The sequence below is a fragment of the Bufo bufo genome, chromosome 6, assembly GCF_905171765.1.
Source record: "Bufo bufo chromosome 6, aBufBuf1.1, whole genome shotgun sequence".
Lineage (NCBI taxonomy): Eukaryota > Metazoa > Chordata > Amphibia > Anura > Bufonidae > Bufo > Bufo bufo.
The window spans coordinates 350,115,432-350,141,703 of record NC_053394.1 but is presented as its reverse complement, the minus strand read 5'-3'; the positions used below and the strand labels follow the sequence as shown (position 1 = coordinate 350,141,703).

The following is a 26,272-nucleotide window of genomic DNA, read 5'->3' as shown; positions in this document are numbered from 1 at the left end:
AGGAAGACCTTCCATCTTCTCTGCCTCGGGCGCTACTACAGCGCTATCATCTCCAGACTGCCTCCTAACAGGCTCTGGCTTAGACCTCTTGACATCCTTCAGAGGACTCTCCTCTTCAGGTTTCTCATTTTCCACCTGCTGCTCGAGAGCATGCTTAGACTTCTCCAACTCATAGACGTTCTTCCCGACCTCATCTTTTGAGCTCATGAGATTTTCCACCTCTGCTCTGAGTTGCCTGTTAAGCCTCTCAAATTCATCTCGCTCCTCAAGTACTTCTTCAAGAGCTCTGGCCAAGGAGAGGGCCTTGGTCGCCTTCTCTCGAGCATCAGTCTCTGCTTGGTCACGTTCTTCGGCATATCTGGCCGAGGTGGTTTTCTCTTCAGCCAGGAGCTTGTCCAACATCTTCTGTTTCTTCTCCAATTTAGACACAATTTGTTTCTGGTGGTCCAGGTCTACCATCCGATCACGCAACTCTTGATCAACTCTTGAGCCATCCTGGCTTCCAAATGTCTTTTATCCTCCAAGAGAGCAAATTTTTCTGAGGCGCTGTTTAGAACCTCATCAGCCAGCTCATCTCTTTCCTGCTCTGCATGAAGTCTGGATCGCTCAGAAGCTGCAAGTTCCTCTGGAAGTTGGAGAATTTCCGCTTCTATTAGTGACTCTAGTTCCTTCAGTTCATTCATCTCATTCTGTGACTCCTCTGGAGATTCCTGCAGTTGCTCTGTGAGAACCGCTAGCCCCATCTCTAGTGCATCTAGGGACTGTGCAGAGCAAGCGAAAACATCTTCAAGTTTGAAGCTGTACTGTCCTGTCAGGTCATCTACAACTGTCTGGATATGAGCTTCAGACACTAGGCTGTCACCCGACTGAACTCTCGTCTCGTCAGATATAACTGTCATCTGGTCGCTACTAGTAACCACTTTAGTTTTGCTGGGTCTTGACATGGTAGCCTCACTCTCGGAGTTGCTAACTGTCACGGCACATACGCCACTTATACTGCTCGTGTCATTATTAACCCTGACCTCTAGGGGCACCCATAAGTCAATCCCCACCTGGGACATTTTATTAATCATAGAAAGCTGTGGAGACTGCACATCCACCTCTGGTATGTGTGGTACACCCTCTAGCCCTGCCACATTGTCTACAACGGGGTCTCCTAGCGGTATTTCTTCAACATTTGTCAACACTTTTATATCAGACACATGTTTACCAACAAGGGGAGCTTTTTCCCCAATCACAGCCTGCAAAGGAAAAGGCATGTCATTATTATCACATATTTCACATGACATCACATTTCCATTATGCATTTCGGCAAACATGGTACCATCACTTTGCACCTTATCTGCACCCTTGTTCTCAATGTGCAGCTCCTTCACATTATCATTTAAAGGGACAGGTACAGTTTCTGCAGGAGTTTTGTCACTCTCTGCAGAAGTGTCTCTATTACTTAAAACCTCCAAGCATAAGGGGAAATTACGGCCCACCATTCCCTCATGAATGAGCGTATTTGTAACATCAGGTTCACAAGTCCCAGTTCTCACCGGAGACTCTCCCTCAGTGAGAACCACCTGATAGTCCGTATTATCCACATAATTGTTCCGAACATATAACACTCTATCAGTCTCTGGGGCGGCCATCATGCTACCTCTTACCTGGACTAGCATGGGATCTCTGACTTTCACCACCCCAAATCTAGCTTTGATCACAGGCTCTTTGGGCGACCCAGAAACCTTCTCCCCTGCAGGTTCCTGCGAGGGAGTAACCGCAACAGGCTTACCCGCCTGTTCAGACACTGTGTCTTTCCCAATGTCATACACTTCCGAGACGGTTTTTCACCTCAGTGATTTATTCGTCACTGACCCAGCCGGTTTCCACTGCGGCCGGCTCACGGTCACTGGATCTGCCACACAACTATTAACAGGAACAGTCTTACCGCCTGACGTCGTGGATTCAGGAGACGACGATATTCCCAGGACATCTCTACCAAGATCACCAGCCTTCTCTTGGTTCCTGGTATTCCGAACACCCGCAGACTCCTTACTGCAAACGTTGCCACCGGAAACAGCATGGCCTGGAGTCCTGACTTTTCCTGGACGATAACTCCAGTCGCACTCTTTAGGACTTTGCGCACACGTGCAGGAAACATAGGATCTCCTGAGAGCCGCACCGCTCTCCACCTCCTTTTCTTCCCGACGGTTGCCCTTGGCAACGGCACACATCTTTTCCTCTGGAACTTCAGCCGCACAACTCAAAGCCTTTTTTCCGCGCCATAGCTGCCAGAGGAACGGAAAGTCTTTGCCAAGCACAAACTCCACTTCCAGGGTCTCACATATTAAGAGCTCCCATTGCACAGGGCCATAGTCCGTGATAAAGGTCAGAGACACGGTGACATCTGTCTCTGGCCCCCTCTTTAGAAAGTCCAGTACTTCGGGCTTAACCCAGGACACACGTTGGCGGGAATCTAAAGTGACCCACAGCGGGATTCCCCCAATCACCAACTCGCAGGATCTTTCTGTATCAGATCTTCTGACCTCACAATCATCCATTGCATAGTCCTGCTGCAGGTGGGTCTGCCTCATAGTGACAACAAAAGTCAGTCTCTTCTCTGGTCTTCTGGCCCATTAAATCTCTGCACCACAGCAAAAATAGTCCACAATAGCACGAGCAGCACCTGCTCCACCGAACAAACAGGCTTCCGACCCTTTAACTCCACACACTTCAAAACAGCTTTCAGCAGCACCTGCTGTCTCGTCGTTGCCCCTAGCAACCGACCGTTGCCCTTCTCTCATGGACAACTTGCCCGCATCCTCCACCAATTGTAAGGGATCGCCTCTTATTCAGGGGTCATTCTCACAATGATCTTCATCGACCAAAGGGTTAGGGGCCAAACATTGCTTTTATTTGGCACCTCAGCAAAACCAAAACAAACAATACAAATAAAACACCTGCCCGGCTGGGCTCTAACTAAACATGAGGACTCCCTACCTCACTGAAAGACCCGTTCACACACGGGAAGAACATGCAGCTTTTCCCAGCCTAAGGGTCCATTCACACGTCCGTTTTTTCTTTCCTGATCTGTTCCGTTTTTTGCGGAACAGATCAGGACCAGTTCTGGACCGATTCATTTTCAATGGGTCCTGGAAAAAATCGGACAACACAATGTGTGCTGTCCGTTTCCGTTGTTCCGTTCCGCATGTCCGATTAAATATAAAACTTGTCCTATTCTTTTCCGCAAAAATCGGATCCTGGTACAATACAAAGTCAATGGATCCGCAAAAAACGGAAGATATTCGGATGTCATCCGTTTTATGCGGATTCCGTTCCTGGAAATTACATTTTAATTATTATTTTTAATTTTTTTTCAAAGAAAGCCAAACAACTTTATTTGCTTATTGAAATTTATACATGTTTCCGTTTTTTGCGGATCCGCAAAAAACGGATGACATACGGATGACATACGGAAACATTTTCAGGAACAACGGATCCGCAAAAAACGGACCGAAAATCGGGATATAGAAAAATACTGACGTGTGAATGTAGCCTAACAATCCAGCACTTCCAGGCTGTAACAAAGTCCAGTACCTTTTGGGGGATTGTGGCCCAGAAGTCCTCCTGACTCTGGCCTAGCGACCGTCGATTCCAAGACCTTGCGGAGTCCCCCAAAGTTCAGGCTAACACCTAGCCCCGTGGCCCCTCAGCCAGCTCGGCTGAGCCCACCTGTACAGAGCCTTCCCAGGCCTCTGCTGCACACAGACTCTTCCTCCTCCTAACAGCCTGGACTGGGCTCTTATCCCAGACTGATTGTTCCACCTGGTTTGGCCTCTGACCTGCTGATTGACAGCGAAGAAATGGAAACTCCTGCCATATCTCTCACCTAGCAGCCGTGAGGCCTGTCACTGCCTCACACCATATATAAAATATGTATGGTTACTAACAATATCAATGGAATCTTAAAGGAATTCTGGCTTTCCTTAGGGGGAATCGCCAGGAAGATAGAAAAATCTAAGACAAGGCTTTATGGGAAAAATATGCAAATAGCTTCCCTCCAAAAAGAAGACGATGGGGGTAATTGATACTTCAGTTTTCTATTCTTTTGGAAGGGAGCTATTTCTAGGAAAAAAATTATGATGACACTTTAAATTTCCTTGACAATTTCACCTCCTTTAATTTTTACACAGAGGTCCTGCTCTTTCCTGCTTATTAACCTCTTCCTGACCTACTTTAATAATTATCCTCCCAGTAATTACCCCTTGCTGATAAGCTGATGAATAATACTATAGCTATGATAATGGGTATAAACTGAGCTATCCCTGTGACAGTCCAGTAGTCATGGCGGGTGGCCTTATAAATCCATGACAATAAAATGACTTCACTGATTTCCGTATGCCTGGGCCAGGCAGTGGATGTGAGGGAGATGCAGTGGGGCACAATATGAAGTGGTCAAAGTAGTTTGACTTTTGTGTATGTAATATATATATATATATATATATATATATATATATATACATAATGTATTCGACTTTATGAAACACATTTGGATAGTATAAAAGCTGTTGCATTGAAATTTAGTCATAAAGCAACAATTCTTCCACGGGGAAAAAGAAACTCTGTTGCTGCATGCTAATACCTCATAACTATACCCATCTTTCCTTGATTTTAATGTAGCTTGTCACATAAAAGAAAATTTTCTTTCTTCACATATAGCTGCACAGTGTAAAGTTATTTTGTCAGCCCAGATTTAGCTAAAAACATGATACCAATAGAGTAACAGTCCAAATATTTTGTACTCAAAGAAGCTGGCTTGTCGGATTAGCATATATTCCTCAAAGTTAAAGGGATTTTCCGCTTTAGAAAATCTTTAAAAAAAAAAACAAGATTCACATCAATAAGCTGATCTCATGGTGTGCTTCTGCTGGGATCCCCATTAATCATCTGCGGGGGAAAATCTCGGTGCCAGTGCCACCGCTGGAAAAAACGTGGCATTGCACTGTGCCTAATGATATCAAAGGACTGTCCAGATGGATCCAGGCAAGCTGGATCCTCCAAAACATGAGAAGCTCTATTGCTTCCAAAATAAAGAAAAATTAGCTACATTGCACATAAATCTTAATTAAAATATCCTTTTATTTTGTCTGTACAGCTTCTAGACAAACCTATATGTCGCTTCTCTTCTACTATCTGTACAATAGCAGAAATCACTTGGCAGATAGAAGGCAGTAACACATGACTGGAAAAAACATTCCCTTTTAGACCTTTATAGCATATCCACAGGATATGCCCTAAATGTCTGGCAGGTGAATTCCCACCTCTGGGACCCGCGCCTATTTCCAGAATGGATGCCCTGATTAGTGATCAGCAAATTTCTTAAAATTTGATTCAGAGAAATCGGTTAGGCGATTTGATTTGGCTCTGAATAATTTTGACAGTGAAAGTGCTCCAATTGCCCTAAAAAGTTGTGGATGACACTCGGAGGTCTCCTGGGACTGTATCCAACCATTTTCAAGCTTTTTAATGGCAAGCGAGAATTAGTTACCTTAAAGAAACAGCGACATATGGCTGCAGGTGGTAACAAACAGCACCTTTTAAAAATAAAAACTGCACTGTAGGATTTTTTTTTTAAGTTTTAAAGAAATGGTCTGAAAAATGTTTGCTTTTTGACAGCAAATGCCTTCAAGTGTACATAAATGCACCACCTGGGGTAATGTGATCCTCCTTCATCCTTCATCTTTCCTGTCTTCTGATCTCAAAAATACAGATGTGACCTTCCTTACCTTTCCTCTTGGCTGAAAAAGTCCCGACATGGTTATCATGAGATAACCAGATTGTCAAATTGACTTGATTTTGTGACACTGTGCCACGAGATGTCTATCCTACATGTCAACATGTGTCCACCCAGTAGTTGCGATGTGAATTGAAGCTTGCCAACCGTTTGCTAGCATATTATAGTGAACTGGTTTAATTAGAAAATGGAGTCCTTAACTAAAATCAAGGTAAGTTAAAGCTGGATGTATCTGTAACTGATGTCATTTTGCAAAATCTTTCCAAATTGAATAGCCAAAAATTTGTATATGACTCGAACTTCTGGAAAATTCATGTTGAATTTGACTTCTTTAGAATTAATTAGCTCACCTCTGTTCCTGACCCCTATTGGTAAAGTGGCCACTGTGAATGAAAAGATGACTGTGCATGCACTGCTCTCTCCATTTAATTCTGTGGTATTTCCAAAAATAACTAGGCATGTAACCCTTTAACCCCTTAAGGACTCGGCCCTATTTCACCTTACGGACTTGGCCATTTTTTGCAACTCTGACCAGTGTCACTTTAAGTGCTGATAACTTTAAAATGCTTTGACTTATCCGGGCCATTCTGAGATAGTTATTTCGTCACATATTGAACTTCATGACACTGTTAAAATGAAGTAAAAAAAAATCGTTTTTATTTATAAAAAAATACCAAATTTACCAAACATTTGTAAAAAATTGCAAATTTCCAAGTTTCAATTTCTCTACTTCTATAATACATAGTAATACCTCCAAAAATAGTTACTACTTTACATTCCCCATATGTCTACTTCATGTTTGGATCATTTTGGGAATGATATTTTATTTTTTGTGGATGTTACAAGGCTTAGAAGTTTAGAAGCAAATCTTGAAATTTTTCAGAAATTTAAAAAAAAAAACAATTTTTAGGGACCAGTTCAGGTCTGAAGTCACTTTGCGAGGCTTTCATAATAGAAACCACCCAAAAATGACCCCATTCTATAAACTACACCCCTCAAGGTATTCAAAACTGATTTTACAAACTTTGTTAACCCTTTAGGTGTTCCACAAGAATTAATGGAAAATTGAGATACAATTTCAAAATTTCACTTTTTTTTGGCATATTTTCCATTTTAATAATTTTTTTCCAGTAACAAATCAAGGATTAACAGCCAAACCAAACTCAATATTTATGGCCCTGATTCTGTAGTTTACAGAAACACCCCATATGCGGTCGTAAACTACTGTACAGGCACACGGCAGGGCGCAGAAGGAAAGAAATGACATACGGTTTTTGGAAGGCAGATTTTGCTGGACTGGTTTTTATGACACTATGTCCCATTTGAAGCCCCCCTGATGCACCCCTAGAGTAGAAACTCCATAAAAGTGACCCCATCTAAGAAACTACACCCCTCAAGGTGAACCCTTTAGGTGTTCCACAAGAATTTATGGAAAATAGAGATACAATTTCAAAATTTCACTTTTTTGGCAGATTTTCCATTTTAATAATTTTTTTCCAGTTACAAAGCAAGGGTTAACAACCAAACTCAATATTTATGGCCCTGATTCTGTAGTTTACAGAAACACCCCATATGTGGTCGTAAACTGCTGTACGGGCACACGGCAGGGCGCAGAAGGAAAGGAATGCCATACGGTTTTTGGAAGGCAGATTTTGCTGGACTGTTTTTTTTGACACCATGTCCCATTTGAAGCCCCCCTGATGCACCCCTAGAGTAGAAACTCCAAAAAAGTGGCCCCATTTTAGAAACTACGGGATAGGGTGGCAGTATTGTTGGTACGAGTTTAGGGTACATATGATTTTTGGTTGCTCTATATTACACCTTTTTTGAGGCAAGATAACAACAAATAGCTGTTTTGGCACCGTTTTTATTTTTTGTTATTTACAACATTCATCTGACAGGTTAGATAATGTGATATTTTTATAGACCAGGTTGTCACGGATGCGGCGATACCTAATATGTATACTTTTTTTTATTTATGTAAGTTTTACACAATGATTTCTTTTTTAAAGCAAAAAAAAATCATGTTTTAGTGTTTCCATAGTCTGAGAGCCATAATTTTTTCCGTTTTTTGGGCGATAACCTTGGGTAGGGTATGATTTTTGCGGGATGAGATGACGGTTTTATTGGCACTATTTTGGTGTGCATGTGACTTTTTGATCGCTTGCTATTACACTTTTTGTGATGTAAGGTGACAAAAAATGGTTTATTTAGCACAGTTTATATTTTTATAGAGTCGGTTGATACGAACGCGACGATACCAAATATGTATACTTTTTATTTATGTAAGTATTACACAATAACAGCTTTTTTAAAACCACAAAAATTTGGTTTTAGTGTCTCCATATTCTGAGCCATAGTTTTTTTTATTTTTTGAGCGATTGTTTTAGGTAGGGGCTCATTTTTTGCAGGATGAGGTGACGGTTAGGTTGGTACTATTTTGGTGGGCAAACGCCTTTTTGATCGCTTGTTGTTGTACTGTTGTGATGTAAGGTGACAAAAAAATGGTTTATTTAGCACAGTTTTTATTTTTATTTTTTATGGTGTTAATCTGAGGGGGTTAGGTCATGTGATATGCTTATAGAGCCAGTCGATACGAACGCGGCGATACCTAATATGTATACTTAGTTTTTTCCCCTATTTGTTACCAATTAATTTTTACTTTATTTGGGGAAAATGACGTTTTTGTTTATTTTTACTTGAAACTTTAATTTTTTGGGGGGGAAAACTTTCTTTTTTCAACTTTTTATTCAATTTATTTTTTGTCCCACTTTGGGACTTGAACTTTTGGGGGTCTAATCCTTTACAATGCATTCCAATACTTCTGTATTGGAATGCATTGGCTGTATGAGTAATACTGTGTGTATTACTTATACAGCTTCCGGCCTGTGAGATCCAGGGGGCTGCATCGCGCTGCCTTCCATGCCATCGGGTCCCCCCCACAGCCCCATGGGGACCCGATGGCACCGCCGACCACCGCCGCTGCACCAGATAAAAGCCGCAAACCGCAGGTCTGAATTGACCTGCGGTTTGCGGCGATCGCCGACACGGGGGGGTCACGGGACCCCCCTGCGCATTTAGCCGTGGCGGTGATCGGAGCTATAGATGACGTACCGCTACGTCATGGGTCCTTAAAGGGAACCTGTCATGTAGATATTTGATTATAATCTAACTAATTATATACAATCATTAACTACTAAAAAGTGCCTTAGATGTATTCACTTACTGGTGTGACAGATGGTTACCTCATGATATACACACAAAGATGCCGCATGCCGCATGCTAATGAGCTGATTTGAGTCCAGCGTGATGTCATTGAGTCCAGCGTATATTTAATTAACAGCTATAGCCACTCCCCTGCCCACCTGCTGATGATTCATATGGAAAATAACTGTCAATCAGCAGCAGGTAGGCGGGAAGAGTCAGGAGCTCATGAATATTCAGGACTCATCATTATCAGCTGGAGCTTTTCAATACAAGATGTTGGCAGATTGACTGGGTCAATTAAAGAAAGTGACCCAGCATTTGCTAAGAGAATCAGTAACTTATTTATGTTGCCCTTAGTTAGGACACCATAAAACTGGTGACAGGTTCCCTTTAAGGACTCGGGAACCATGCCGTACCGGTACGTCATGGGTCCCTAAGGGGTTAAGAATCTGACTACACAAGGGTTTATTTGTAGACTGTAACCATAAAAACACCTACAGTATATAAGGTTACTAGTTGTATATATCACAGAACCAGGGGCGTAACTACCATAGCGGCAGACCATGCGACTGCTATGGGGCCCAGGGAAAGAGGGGGCCCAGTCTTAGTTGGGATTATCTCCTCTTCTACTGGGGGTGAAAACTTGGTCAGGACTCTACCCTCTAAAGCAGACATGTTCAACCTGCGGCCCTCCAGCTGTTGTAAAACTACAACTCCCACAATGCCTTGCTGTAGGCTGATAGCTGTAGGCTGTTCGGGCATGCTGGGAGTTGTAGTTTTGCAACAGCTGGAGGGCCGCAGGTTGAGCATGACTGCTCTAAAGGAACAACTTTTAGCAAGCGAGGCAGTGGAAAAATGGCCCAAGGGTCATTGAAAGAGGTTTAGGCAGAAACCCTTCTGTCCTGTAAGGGGGCCTGGTTTGATCCTTTCTATGGGGCCCTTACCTCTCTATGTACGCCACTGCACAGAACTATTAATATTTCAGGATTATTCAATGGCAAATGAGGATTTTTCTTTTTGTGTAGCTTACCTTTTAAAACGTGATTTCTAGAGATGAGTGAATTGAAGTTGACAAAGTGGAATTCGATCCGAATTTCAGGAAAAATTTGATTCGCACTGAATCTGAATTTCCTCACGCTTCGTGGTAACTAATCACATTTTAAAATGACTGCTGCACATGTTAGGACATGGAACAAAGAACTCTGGGAACGAGGGATCACCCACAATGCCATGCATGCAGCCAGCCAGCCCTGTGATGTCACAGCCCTATAAATAGCCTCAGACATCTTGGATTCAGCCATTTTCCAGTGTACTTAGTGCAGGGAGAGACCTCAGCAGGCGCTAGGGACAGTGTGAATTATTACACAGTATTGAAGAAAAACAGGGTCCAATAGGGGAGGTTACAGCCTGGGTAATAGGTACAATCCTATTACACCTTGCTGCACTGACTGTGGATTCAAATTGCAATTATACTGTTGCTTTCAGGTTTGCAATAGATGATATCTCTGTAATTTCAACAAAACGTTCTTTTTATTGAGGTGCAAGTGTTGTGTGATACAGCCATTAACAGGGTGTATTACTAGGAAATATTTCTACGTCTTTTTAGCCCTTGAGTTGTGCTGCTATATGTTCTAAAGCCTTTTATTGACAGGTATAAATGGGGGAAGGGGGGGAGGCTTATTAGCCGTCGTGTGGTGAAGTGAGAAAATTACAGCCCTTTTTGGCGTTTATTAGTGAGAAAAAAAGGATTTGCCGTTGTGTGGTAAAGTGACAAAATTACAGCCTTTTTTTGGGGTGTATTAATTTCCTTTTTATTTACTTATTTCATCTAACAGTATGTCAGACAAAGAAGTGACAGGCCCTGCACGGGGGAGGGGCAGAGGGCTAAATGTTTCTGGTGTAGGCACAGGTCACAGCAGAGTAAGGGGGCATGGCCGAAGGGGTCACTTCCAGAGGCCTGAGCTCCCAGTGTAAGCTAGCTGTCATGTCTGGACCAGCAACCCAGCGGTTCTTGAATAGTTGACTCAGTCATCCACTTTGTCCCAAGTGACATCAGACACCCCCAGCCAAGAGTCGGTGGGTTCGTCAGACACAACCCTTAGTTGGCACTACTCACCAGCAGCAGCAGCTAGACCTGGAGCAGAACCTGAATTAGCAGGTGGTGGCATACTTGGACAGCACCCTGCCACCCCACATTGAAGATCCGCTGGACTACTGGGCAGCCAAACTGGATTTGTGGCCGCAACTGGCCAAGTTTGCCCTGGAAAAGCTGTCCTGCCCGGCCAGTAGTGTAGCATCAGAGGGGGTGTTTAGTGCTGCTGAGGCCATAGTTACCCCAAGGAGAACCCGCCTGTCCACCCAAAATGTGGAGAGACTGACCTTTTGTCAAAATGAATCAGGCGTGGATCAGCCAGGATTTCCACCCACCAATGCCTGATACATCAGATTAGATCATCCATGCTGCCTCACCCACACCTTGACGAAAGAGACCGTTTTCTTCTGGCTACCTGCCTCAGCTACTATTCTGATGCTGCCACCCGCCTGATGCCAACATCTCCTTCTTACACCCACCATCGTCGGCGGTTATTGTTATTGCCACCCACCTCCCCACGTGGTCTCCTCATGCTGCTGCCACCTCCACACTCTGTCATTGTGCCACTCTGTGACCTCCTCATGCTGCTGCTAACTCAACACTATGTCATTGGGCCACTCTGTGGACTTCTCAAGCTGTTCTCCCTTCCCACACCATGACTAGGCCACTATTTTACCTTTTTGACCTGGTTGACATCCTCATTTTTTTGACCCTTCTTCTGATTTGTTAGAAGGAAGAAAAAATTAGACTCACAAAGTATCCTGTCTATGTAGCAGCTGTGAGGCCTGTATGACATGGTCCATATTTTGCATCAGAATTGGCCTATGATTTGGTAGCCAAAAGCAGGAGTGGTTACAAAACACAGAAGACATGCAAATATTCCATTCACGTGTTATCTCTGTTTTGGATACACTCCTGTTTTGTTTTTTTGTTTTTTGGCTTTAGCAATACTGATGGATTACTGACCAAATGCTGACAGTGAAGGTGGATGCTCAACAGACAGGATCTGTTTTTTGGGGGTTATTGTTCTGATGGATCAGAGGAAGGGCAAAACCATCAGTGACTTCAACACAAACTTACTGCTGACACCCTCTCCACTCTGTCAGGGGGGCTCTACTTGTATAAGCATTTAATAGAACAGGTTCTGTAGACATCTATGTGGAATCAGCTGACGACAGTGTAAAAGGAGTGCGCTCTTTCAGGCTACAGTAGGATCTTGGGCCTCTGCACAGTTCTTTATACCTAACATTGACTTGTAAGGCCGAATGCACACGGCCACGGAACACGGACGTGAGCGGTCCGTGGTATCCTGGCCTGGCATCCTGCTGACAGCAGGAGCGCACGGCGTCATTGGTTGCTATGACGCTGTGCGCTTCATGCTGCCGCTGCACTATACTAATACACTCGTATGATCTATACGAGTGTATTACTATAGTGCAGCGGCGGCATGAAGCGCACGGTTTCATAGCAACCAATGACACCGTGCGCTCCTGTTGTCAGCAGGATGCCAGACCGGGATACCACGGACCGCTCACGTCCGTGTTCCACGGCCGTGTGCATTCGGCCTAAGGCTGAGTTCATACTTCAGTTATTTGGTCAGTTTTGGCCCCGTAACTGCCCAGATAAGTGAAGTGTGCAGTGATTCTAAGAGCGAAGCCTTTCATGTGCATGTTATACTGACTCACAGTATTGTTTCACTATCACGGCAAACTCCCTATGCGTGTTACTGCAGGCAAAGTGTTCTACACCACTATACAGGCTCTCTGCAGCCAGGAAATAGCTGTTTTTTAACGTCATTCGCTGTGAATAAATTCGGATCAAATCTTATTGAAAAATTCGGTGAACCGGACGACGAATCAAATTTTTGAGAAATTCGCTCATCTCTAGTGATGTCCTTCATGCAGATAAAAAAGATACTTTAATGTATTTTCTGAATGCGAGGCTGGTAGAGGAAGGCACAAAGAGCGAATGCACTACAGAGACCAATTTTGCATATTTGTATAATTGACCTTACCCCAATTTTAATAACTAATAAACAGCTAATGATTTCTGGGACAGAAACAGCTGCGTAATGCAATCCAGTCGGAGTTGCTCCTTTTTACTTCCTTGGTTGTTTTTCTGGCAAATCTCTGCCTGAGTAGTTTAGTTTTATTCATATAATCTCCCCACTTGTCCTTGACATCTAAAAGTCTAATGCTGTGTAGCAAAACACAAAAATGAATACATTGCAACTCTGCCAAATCCAGCCACGGCAATCAGCAACCTTTTGTGCGCACGGTGCCTGTTATTCACAACCTCCAGTTGTGAATAAGAGAAAAGAGTACCCCCCACACCCAAATGTATCATGATCACTAACAGTTGCCTAAACAAAATGGCTCATAATCTCATGCAACCGCCAAAAACTTGCAGTCAGACATTAAACCAGAGACTGGAAACAGCGAACCATGTGGGGGATGGGGTCCTATTTTATAAATACTATTATAAAGAAGTTTTGACTCTTGATGCTCATTTTGTTGATTATAATGCTTGGAATGCACTGGATGCTCGCTAGGGGATCTGGTCACTTTTTTAATCTGGCATCTCGCTTAGGTGGCCTATCTGGCTGCTTTATATTTATGAATTATGTCCAGATCATATTTTTGGCAACAGAGGTCATCTGCTCTCTAAATGTGTCCAGTTGTGTATGGGTTACATAATTAGCTGATAGCGTTGAATGGAGGCTAAATTTTGTTGGCTTTGCATTTATATAATGAAGTGTATTTTAGGCTGTATGTTACATATGATTGTACGTAGAAATAAGCAAACTGCTAAAAATTCCATCAAATGTCGATCAATTTGATCCAGGTCCAAATCAAGTCTATCTGAATTAAAAGTGCTCCAATTGGCCTGAACATTTGTCAAAATTAGACACTCTGAATTCTCCTAAAACTCATACTTTATTACACCTCTTGTTGTAATAATCGACTTGTCTGTTGCTATGTTATTTATGACTGTTTGTACATGAACCCCTGAATTGTAAGGCGCTGCAGAATATGTTGGCGCTATATAAATAAAGATTATTATTATTAGGCCTCATGCACACGACCGTTTTTTTTGCGGTCTGCAAAAATGGGTTCCGTAGTTCCGTGATCCGTGTCCGTTTTTTCTTCCGCGGGTCTTCCTTGATTTTTGGAGGATCGATGGACATGAAGGAAAAGTGTCCGCCTGGCCGTGCGTAGCCAAACGGATCCGTCCTGACTTACAATGCAAGTCAATGGGGACGGATCCGTTTGACGTTGACACAATATGGTGCAAACGGATCCGTCCCCCATTGACTTTCAATGTAAAGTCAGGAGTCCCTATTATACCATCGGATCGGAGTTTTCTCCAATCCGATGGTATATTTTAACTTGAAGTGTCCCCATCACCATGGGAATGCCTCTATGTTAAAATATACCATCAGATTTGAGTTATATCGTAAAAACTCAGATCCGACAGGATATTCTAACACAGAGGCATTCCCATAGTGATGGGGACGCTTCAAGTTAGAATATACTAAGAACTGTGTACATGACTGCCCCCTGCTGCCTGGCAGCACACGATCTCTTACAGGGGGCTGTGATCTGCACAATTAACCCCTCAGGTGCCGCACCTGAGGGGTTAATTGTGCGTATCATAGCCCCCTGTAAGAGATCAGGTGCTGCCAGGCAGGAGGCAGACCCCCCTCCCTCCCCTGTTTTAAATTCATTGGTGGCCAGTGCGGCCCCCCCTCCCTCCCCTATATTAAATTCATTGGTGGCCAGTGCGACCCCCCTCCCTCCCTCCCCTGTATTACATTCATTGGTGGCCAGTGAGGCCTCCCCTCTCCCCCCCTCCTGATTAAAATCCCCCCCCCCATCATTGGTGGCAGCGGAGAGTTCTGTCTTGGTTATAACCTTGTCGCACTCTGTTGTAGCTTGGAGTAGGGTTCCCGCCCCAATTAAGCATAAATAGACAAACTCCAGCGTAATTTGAAAGCTTGTTTTACTTTTTATTGAATAGATATTGCGGCTTCAATGTAACGTTTCGGCCTATTGGCCTTCTTCAGACTGCCGTAAACATAAGATATATTGTTTCAGTATACATTACATATCATCGGAGAACATGTACACCATAGTTTGATATACAAGAGTATATATGTATAATAGAATTTCATCTATATATTTCACATACTGTATTGGTCAAAATTCAATTCATCTCAAACCAATCAAGTGGAAACCTCCAAAACAAGAGACCCCATACCATGTTCCACAGTGGTCGTCATGCTAAAAGTTAATAAATATCGTAGATCAGTCTTTGCAAAGTGAATTAAATAGTCCAGGTACCACAATGTATTCAACTGGTTATCACCATATCACATCCATCACCCTAGGTAAAATATGCAGTTTAAGGAAAATAATGTGGATATAACATAGTTAGTGTAGGCAAACTATTACTATCTTGTGCAGGCAAAGTATTACTATGGTAGGCTATCCTGAGGTCTATGAGACCTACCGGCGTCCGGAACACGCTTACCTAATGCCGCTGGTGATGGAGAGAAGAAGAGTAGACTGGCGCTCTGTAAGAGTATGTTGCGGAAGTATTGCTGGTGAAAGTGGCGCTGGTTGGAGGAGAAATAGTCTGGTTTTTAAAGGCAGCCCGCGTCTCTGCCCTATGAACCTCACTTCCGGTATCGGCCGTGGAACCGGAAGTGAGGTAGTAATGGAACGCATGTGGAACGCAAGAAACTTCCGGTATCGGCCAGCGAGACCAGAAGTAAGCTAGGTAAAGTAGCGTGATCACATGGCTCATGGAGAGCAACCACGTGGTCCCTCGGATCTAACTGTGATTCCAATGGAGACTAGAATAAACGAAGAACAGTATATATTCTATTCAAATCAGACTATAATACTGAAGGGGGGTTAAGAAAGGATATGGAAAAAAGGAAACATGGAAATGAGAATAGTAAAGGCAAAATGTAGTATTAGAAGAATAAGGAGACCGAATATGACTAGTAGCAACAGTTGTGAGTAAGAGGTAATATGAGAGAAAAGAGGAACAAGAAGCGAGAAAAAGGGGGGGAAACAGTGGGAAAAAGAAGGAAAAAGAAAAAGAGAGAGAGGAATAAAAAGAGAAGAATAAAAAGAAAAGAAAAGGGGAGCAATCTAAACCAGTGTCAAAGTATACTATGCGGCATTAGGAGGGGTCCCGGATCATCAATAAGCCTGTGAAGGGAAAAGAAAAAGGGTTATTATTATGAATACGGCTTGATGTATCAAAATGAATTATAGCAGACTCTGGATTTCGTATTCCCTGTTCAAACCTTTGGGTTCTAGGCTTTCCAGTCTGTGGATCCAAAATGCTTCTCTTAATTTGAGACGTTTTACTCTATCTCCCCCACGTCTGGATGCAGGAACATGTTCAATGACTTGGAATTTTAGTTGGGAAATGTTGTGTGTTGCCTGATGAAAATGCCAAGGGACTGGAAGCAAGGGATTGGTTTGTACTATCCTTTGAATCCTGTGGAATTGAGAGGTGGGAAGAGATTTTTTTGTACTAGTGGGATGAAAACTGGTAAAGTGTAAAAGATTGTTTCTGTCTGTAGGTTCTCTATATAAACCGGTTAAGATCGTCCCTTCCTCTTTTTTCTGCACTATTGGGTCTAAGAAATTAGTGGATGTGGGGTCATAATTGATTGTAAATTGAAGTTCCGGGGTAATTGAATTAATGTAATTATGAAAATCAAATAGAGTATCTGTCGTGCCCTTCCAGATGCAAAAAATGTCATCGATATACCTTTTCCATAGGATGACGTGTGAATTGAAACATGCATCTTGGTACAGATGTGTCTCTTCGAAGTCTGCCATGTAGGCATTGCTAAGTAACCATGGCAGCCAGGACTGCAGTAGCGTCCTGGTTGCCATGGTTACCGATCGGAGTCCCAGCAATTAAACTGGAACTCTCCGCTGCCACCAATGATGGGGGGGGTTTAATTAGGAGGGGGGGAGAGGGGAGGCCGCACTGGCCACCAATGAATGTAATACAGGGGAGGGAGGGGGGGCCGCACTGGCCACCAATGAATTTAAAACTGGGGAGGGAGGGGGGTCTGGCCCCCTGCTGCCTGGCAGCACCTGATGTCTTACCGGAGGCTATGATACGCACAATTAACCCCTCAGGTGCGGCACCTGAGGGGTTAATTGTGCTGATCACAGCCCCCTGCCAGGCAGCAGGGGGCAGTCATGTACACAGTTCTTAGTATATTCTAACTTGAAGCGTCCCCATCACTATGGGAATTCCTCTGTGTTAGAATATACTGTCGGATCTGAGTTTTCACGAAGTGAAAACTCAGATCTGAAAAAGCTTTTATGCAGACGGATCTGCGGATCCGTCTGTGTGAAAGTAGCCTACGGACAGGGATCACGGACGCGGATGACAATCTTGTGTGCATCCGTGTTTTTTCACGGACCCATTGACTTGAATGGGTCCGTGAACCGTTGTCCGTCAAAAATATAGGACAGGTCATATTTTTTTGACGGACAGGAAACACGGATCACGGACGCGGATGAACAACGGTGTATTTTCCGAGTTTTCAACGGACCCATTGAAAGTCAATGGGTCCACAGAAAATCACGGAAAACGGAACAACGGACACGGATGCACACAACGGTCATGTGCATGAGGCCTTATTCAGTTTAAACTACAAACTACTAAAAACAAGGTCGTCTACAATCTGTCCCGTCCTTACATCTCTGACCTGCTTTCTTGATATATTCGTACACGTAATCTCCGATTCTCACTGCACCTACTTCTCTGTTCTCCTCTCATCTGTTCCTCACACAACTGACTACAAGATTTCTCACGTACATCCCCCATACTCTGGAACCCACTACTCAACCACATCAGATGCTCCACCAACATCCAAAGCTTCAAAAGTAACCTGAAAACACACCTCTTCAGGAGGTGCTGCTACCACATAGCCAAATGAGCAATATTTATCCTCACCTTCTTTGTTCTTCCCTTGTAGATTTGTAAGCTCTGGCGGGCAGAGTACTCTTCCGCTGTACCAGTCTGTTTCTTGTTTATTGTATTTTTATATAATGTATGTGTAACCCCCTCTAGATGTACAGGGTGGGCTATTTATATGGATACACCTTAATAAAATGGGAATGGTTGGTGATATTAACTTCCTGTTTGTGGCACATTAGTATATGTGAGGGGGGAAACTTTTCAAGATGGGTGGTGACCATGGCGGCCATTTTGAAGTCGGCCATTTTGAATCCAACTTTTGTTTTCTTCAATAGGAAGAGGGTCATGTGACACATCAAACTTATTGGGAATTTCACAAGAAAAACAATGGTGTAACTTTATTCTTTCATGAGTTATTTACAAGTTTCTGACTTATTTACACTTATAAAATGTGTTCAATGTGCTGCCCATTGTGTTGGATTGTCAATGCAACCCTCTTCTCCCACTCTTCACACACTGATAGCAACACCGCAGGAGAAATGCTAGCACAGGCTTCCAGTATCCGTAGTTTCCGGTGCTGCACATCTCGTATCTTCACAGCATAGACAATTGCCTTCAGATGACCCCAAAGATAAAAGTCTAAGGGGGTCACTGGATATGCGAAATTGCTACATGATGATGTGTTTCCCTCTTTATGCACTAAAGCTGGCACGTTCCCTGAGTTTTTCCAGCAAGATGGTGCACCCACCACCACATTATGGGTGTCAGGTCCAAGCATTCCTAGATGAACAGTTTCCTGGAAAATGGATTGGTCATAGTGGGCCAGTTGAATGGCCCCCAAGGTCTCCCGATCTGACCCCTTTAGACTTTTATCTTTGGGGTCATCTGAAGGCAATTGTCTATGCTGTGAAGATATGAGATGTGCAGCACCTAAAACTACGGATACTGGAAGCCTGTGCTAGCATTTCTCCTGCGGTGTTGCTATCAGTGTGTGAAGAGTGGGAGAAGAGGGTTGCATTGACAATCCAACACAATGGGCAGCACATTGAACACATTTTATAAGTGGTCAGAAACTTGTAAATAACTAATGAAAGAATAAAGTTACGTTAAAACCAAGCACACCATTGTTTTTCTTGTGAAATTCCCAATAACTTTAATGTTTCACATGACCCTCTTCCTATTGAAAAAACAAAAGTTGGATTCAAAATGGCCGACTTCAAAATGGCCGCCATGGTCACCACCCATCTTGAAAAGTTTCCCCCCTCACATATACTAATGTGCCACAAACAGGAAGTTAATATCACCAACCATTTCCATTTTATTAAGGTGTATCCATATAAATGGCCCATCCTGTACATAAATAATAACCAGTAGGACTGACCTGCCAAACAATATTTCTGGTTGAATAGGTTTGATCATGCTGACAGATGTTCTTTATGGATTCTGATAACATGTCCCCTCCTATATATAGTGATCTGAGTCTGTACCATGATCTAACTCTTCACAGAAAACATACAGCAAATGTTAACTGCAGCTCAGACTGTGGGCCGGCACATTTAAGCAAGAATATCTCAGTAATGAAGTAAGGTAATGATAAGTTTCATATTTTTTATATTTTATTTTTCTGATCCAACAAGGTAGATCTTCTCTGGACCATAATGATGCCCAAGCCTAAAATTGGTTGGGCTTGTTCAGATGAAGTTCCAAACAAATGAGGATGTGCTGAATGGATGGGGCCGACTGCACAGAGCTCTATTGTTTCAAATCTTTACATTCTTTAGAGGCAATACTAGCGTAGTTTCAATCCGTTCCATTCCTATATCTGGGCTCACCACCAATTTCTCCCTCTAAACCATACACATTCTACGTCTGTGTTCCCATGCTTTTTAGTCCCACATGTAACATATACGTTGGGGGAAAAAGGAAGCAAAAATGTAGTATGCTATAATTTTTTCCATCCTGCAGAATCCAGAAAAAAAAAAAGTACATTAAAGGAGTTTTCTTGAATTTTCATATTGATGGCCTATCCTCAGGATAGGTCATCCATTTGAGATTGACGAGGATCTGTCATCCAGCACCTCCACTGATCAGCTATTTGAGAAATCTGCAGTGAGCATCGGAGCACTGGTGAGCCGCCTCTTCACAGCTAATCAAGCACAGCACAGTCCATTGGGTAGTGGATGTGCTTGGTACTGCAGCCCAGCTTCATTTGCTTGAAGGGGACTGAGCTGTGCATAAGCCATATGACCGATGAACATGATGTCCCATGGCCTACAAAGAGACCTAGGTACTCATGCAGCACTACTGCCTCTTCATAAGCTGATCAGCAGGGATGCTGGGTGTCGGGCCCCTGCTAGTCTGATACTGATGACATATCCTGTATAGGCCATCAATATGAAAATCCCAGAGAACCCCTATTAACAGAACATTTTTTAACATGTTGTCATGTGTATAGATTAAATGTGAAACAAACAACTGATGTGAAAACAGCCTTATGAGGTCAAAAAGCCCAATAATATATGTATCTCTCTGCAGGGTTTGAAAAATGCAATACTGTATCATTCCCAAAACATAAAATTTACAGGAAACAGTGCTCATCACCTTAATTATCTATAAAAAATAAACAATCTTTACATTAAAAAAAACACAAATTAATATCACTGAAGAGTGGCATGGTATTTGGAAGAGAGGGGGCTAAAGTTAAGTTCTAACTGGATTCCCAATTATGGTAACAGGTTTGGTTCCTGCTCGCTAATTCTACTCTTTATTGGGGATGGACTAATAAAGATGGGGCCCTTGTTCCAAGGATCCCATGGCAGCTGCATAGTCTGTCTCTGTAATGTGTGTGTGTGCTTTTGCCACCAAAAGGGGTTACCATAAAAACACTGGGGCAAAGTTATAGATGGCGTAAACGAAGTATATCTAGACCCGGCTGGTTGATCCATTTGACCAGGGGCAAAGTGGGAACTTAGTGGCCCAAAACTAACAGTCGCCCCATTTTGTAGTTAGGTCCAAATCCACAGAAGGCAGGGCCAACCCAAGTAGGTGGGGCCAGCAATGCCCCAGCAGCACAAAATACCTCTCCAAAAACTGCCCCTCTGTGGTGGCCAGCACCAACTGCCATGTTCTGTCATCCTACTCCAGTTGTCTTAGGATGGCAATATAGTAGAATTCAGAAGTCAGGAGGGGAGCATCAGATTATTACTTACCATGGTCATGAGGAAGGCTCAGATGGCGCCCTGGGTATCAGCCCACTGGGCGGTTTCCCTGTAGTATCTATGGCCAGTCCTCCCCTGAATTTGGTGCAGGGCTAGACACTGTATACCAAGTATTGGTTGACTTAGTTTGAGAAATTCTTAATAAAATTTAGACAGGCACTCACACAATTGGGACCACTTGGAGATTCTGTGTTTAAATTTATTTGATTAACCATATGCAGTCCTAATCAAAAGTTTAAGACCACTTGAAAAATGGCAAAAAAAATCATATTTAGCATTGCTGGATCTTAGCAAGGTTACAAGTAGAGCTTTAACATGCAACAAGAAGAAATGGGAGTGAGACAAAACATTTTTTGAGCATTCAATTTAATGAAAACAACGAATAAACTGAAAAAGGCTGTTTTTCAGCTGATCAAAAGTTTAGGACTACACCTCCAAAAAAAAACTAAACCCCCCTAAAACAGAAATCCAACTTCCAAACATGAACTCAGTAATGAGTAGCTCCACTGTTATTGTTCATCACTTCAAAAATTCGTTTCGGCATGCTTGATGTAAGCGTTTCCATGAGGTGAGTGGGAACATTTCTCCAAGTGGTGAAGACAGCCGCACGAAGGCCATCTACTGTCTGGAACTGTTGTCCATTTTTGTAAACTTCCCTTGCCATCCATCCCCAAAGGTTCTCAATTGGGTTTAGATCAGGGGAACACGCAGGATGGGCCAAAAGAGTGATGTTATTCTCCTGGAAGAAGTCCCTTGTCCTGAGGGCATTGTGTACTGTAGCGTTGTCCTGTTGAAAAACCCAGTCGTTATCCACACAGACTAGGGCCCTCAGTCATGAGGAATGCTCTCTGCAACATCTGGACATAGCCAGCTGCCGTTTGACGCCCCTGCACTTTCTGAAGCTCCATTGTTCCAATGAAGGAAAAAGCACCCCAGACCATTATGGCGCCCCCCTCCACTGTGGCGCGTAGAAAACATCTCAGGTGGGATCTGCTTGTCATGCCAGTAATGTTGGAAACCATCTCAAGGTAAAAAAAATTCTCATCAGAGAATAAAACTTTCTTCCATCTTTGAATGTCCCATGCTTGGTGCTCTCTTGCAAAGTCTAAATGAGCAGTTCTGTGGCGTTCAAGGAGACGAGGTCTTTGAAGACATTTTTTGTTTTTGAAGCCCTTCAGTCTCAGATGCCGTCTGATGGTTATAGGGGAGCAGTCAGCACCAGTAAGGGCCTTAATTTGGGTCGAGGATCGTCCAGTGTCTTGACAGACAGCCAATTGGATCCTCCGGCTCAGTGCTGATGAAATTTTTTTGGGTCTTCCACTTGACTTTTTTGTTCCATAACCCTCAGGATCATTTAAGAAATTCCAAATGACTGTGTTACTGCGTCCCACCTCAGCAGCGAAGGCGCGCTGTGAGAGACCCTGCTTATGCAGTTCAACAACCCGACCACGTTCAAAAAGGGAGAGTTTTTTTGCCTTTGCCATCACAACGTGTGACTACCTGACAGAAAATGACAATGAATCCATATCTTTGCACAGATTTGGCCTTTTAAAGGCATGTGGTTCTAAAATTTGGAGCAGCTGAAAAACAGCCTGTTTCAGTTTAATCGTTATTTTCAATTAATTGAATGCTCAAAAAATGTTTTGTCTCACTCTCATTTCTTCTTGTTGCATGTTGAAGCTCTACTTGGAACCTTGTTAAGATCCAACAAAGTAAAATATGATTTTTTGCCATTTTTCAAGTGGTCTTAAACTTTTGATCAGGACTGTATCACACATACTTCATAATAAAACTTAATAATAGAATTGTTAAAAAAAATCCCTAGTGAATATACCATACTAGCTGTATATGTTAGGACTTGCTCATAATAAAATGGGTATATTTATTTAGTGTGTGACCGCCGGAGCAATCACTAATGCCTACACAGAAAATAACAACCCAGCACTTACACATACAAATAAATAATCACCTGTATTAATAACTTTTCATGAAACAATACTGGACACACAAATGACAGAGGTCGCTAAAATGTCCACGCACACAATCTGTGGGAAAAAAAAAACTCTGAATAAAATGTCTCAGGGAATAATCCTATATATTGTGCACAAGAATGTACAAAATAAAAATGTTTATGCTCCTTTTGGTGTTTCTGGTTCAATTACAGTTTAAAATTGATCATTTTTAATGATGTTAGTCGATGAAATCTGCCATAGACCACTGATGGAGTGAGTGTATACTTTGAAAGGCGTTTGCTGTTTCAGAACCTGTCTGCAAATGATAATTCATCTACTAACATCTAGTAACTGATAGAGATGCTGCAGTACCAGAGTTATTGTGAAATATAACACTCTCGTTTCCAAGTGAATTGCCCAGCTACAGTAAAGAATCTGAAAACATGGGACGCCGGGTTTGGAGATAGCGAGGCTGCTAAAACATATGGGCAAGTCGCCATCTCCATATATGAGAAAGAAGCGGCGGGATAGGGTGAGTTGGACAAACCGCCCACTGCATGAAAGAACCCAATCACGTGGGATGCCGGGCTTGGAGACGGTGAAACCGCTACATCATACCTGTAAGTTACGGTCCCCTCACATAAGGAAGCAGTGAGGTAAGCCTCTAACATTGGATTACCACGTGGGACGCCACGATCGGTAAATACAGACAATATTCAGTGAGTAAGCTCTAAGGCAGAATTCATCGAATAACATAATTGAAAAATAATCAATTTTGAACTGTAATTGAACCAGATATAAGAGGATGCAAATATAACACCAAAAGGAGCATGAACATTTTTATTTTGTACATTCTTGTGCACAATATATAGGATTATTCCCTGAGAAATTTTATTCAGAGGTTTTTTTTCCCCACAGATTATGTGTGTGGACATTTTAGCGACCTCTGTCATTTGTGTGACCAGTATTGTTTCATGAAAAGTTATTAATACAGCCGATTATTTATTTGTATGTGTAAGTGCTGGGTTGTTATTTTCTGTGTAGGCAGCAGTGATTGCTCCAGCGGCCACACACTAAATAAATATACCCATTTTATTGTGAGCAAGCCCTAACATATACAGCTAGTATGGTATAATCACTAGGGATTTTTTAACAATTCTATTAAGTTTTATTATGAAGTATGTGTGATATATGGTTAATCATGTAAATTTAAACACAGGCTCTCCAAGTGGTCCCAATTGTGTGAGTGCCTGTCTATATTTTATTAATAATATATCATTCTCTTGATTGGGTGAATCAGTTAGACATGAGCACCCTATCCAGAAATACAGGGGAGAGCCGCCTATTATTAGTTATTAGTTTGAGAAATAATTTTATTCCAGAGTTGTGCCACAATTGTGGTTTAAAATACTGCCTATTACAGGGGTGGCCAACCTGTGGCTCTTTGCTTCTTCAAGTGAGGCTCTAGCTGTGAAGCCAGGAAGCAGTCAGGCAGGCTCACTCTCCACCCCATGCTCAGATCTCTTCTCCTGATCGGGCACTGTTGCTACTTTGCAGTTCCAGCACACTCTTCACTATGTCCTGATGCACACAGTGTGAGAACGTAGTATGTGGAGACACGCACTATGACCTGACGTTGTGCTCATCAGGTCACAGTGGAGAGCGTGTCAGACCTGCAGAGTAGCAGGAGCCCAGTGCCTTATCAGGAGGGAAGATATATATTTTTAATTATAGAACTGAGCATGGGGGTCTGATCTTAGCATGGGAGTTTCTGATCCGAGCATGGGAAGGGTCCTGATCTGGACAATGGGGGTCTGATCTGAGCATGAGTGGGACGATTTGAGCATGAGGGTTCAGATTTGAGCATGGGGGGCAGATCTGATCATGGGGAGTCAGATCTGAGAAGGGGGGGATCTGAGCATGGGGGGGGGAGATCTGAGCACTGAGGGTCTGACACTGAGAGTCTGATTTGTGTTGCCTGATCCAAGCATTGGGGTTCTTATTTTGGGGGTCTGATTTGGAAGTCTGATGAGGTTTGGGGATCTTATTGTAGGTCAGATTAGGATTGGGGATCTGATTTAGGAGTCTGATCTGAGGTGTGATGAAAAATATATTTTTGGTTTTGTTTTCTCTGCTAATGAAAAATAAAAAAAATATTTTAGCAGACCTCAGATCGGATGAAAAATATTTATTTTATCTTATTTTTCTTTGTGAAAACCTAGGTGCATCTTGTAGGGTGAAAAATACGGTGACTCGTGTGTAATTGTATAGCTTGTGGCTCCTGGTAGTCATATGTTGTTGTTTTTTGCCTCTTTGTGTATGTAAGGTTGGCCACCCCTGCCCTATTAGGTGGCCAACCCTTTCCCTACCCTTTTTTTTTTTTTTTTTTTTTTTTTAGGTAAGTCACAACCCCTTGGTCCAGAAGCAGATAATTTCTATAAATGTTGATGTGCAAAACGTGCAATCTCAGCAAAAGTTAGTTGCATTCATGTTACTAAATGTGGGCCAGTATGCACCAGAAAAAAAAACACTGATGTGCTGTATGTCAATGATGAATCCTATTTTCCCTGCTCTTGTTCATAAAAATTTCCCAAAAATGTGGGATCCACATGAGCCTGGCTTTTAGAGACATTTTATACAAGCCGAAGACGGTGTGGAAAGTTCTTTTAGGCTTATCGGATTTTCATAATTCTACGCTATAGACAGGCATTTAACTGCATTGCTATTTCCGTAGCACAAGCTATGGCCACTTTTAATATATATTTGTTTTATTTGATGGTTTCTATATTGGATTAGTTTATATTTTACATTTAAAAATAGAAGGCATATTAGAGGGTCAATGGAACACACTTAAATACCAGTCTGGGATTTCCTCCAGATGGGTCTCTGCAGCAGCTGTGTGTCTCCATTATATATTTTTTTGCTTAGCAGGGACACTGTCTGTCCAGTGGTGCTTGCAGTATAGAGATTACACATCATGCAGACACATCCTGCTCTAAATGCAGTGGTTTTCTTCAACAAGGTTATTACAAATTTGATTAATGCATAAGGTAGACTGCTT

The 26,272-nt window shown here is 42.7% G+C and overlaps 1 long non-coding RNA gene across 1 annotated transcript; it reads right to left on the bottom strand.

Moving 5' to 3' along the window:
• Positions 1-2,391: 2,391 nt before the first annotated feature.
• Positions 2,392-22,957, bottom strand: LOC121003849. Its single transcript, XR_005779611.1, has 3 exons — positions 22,946-22,957; positions 11,990-11,993; positions 2,392-2,526 (listed from the first exon to the last, which is right to left on the bottom strand). It is a non-coding gene; the product is annotated as an uncharacterized LOC121003849 (long non-coding RNA).
• Positions 22,958-26,272: the final 3,315 nt, after the last annotated feature.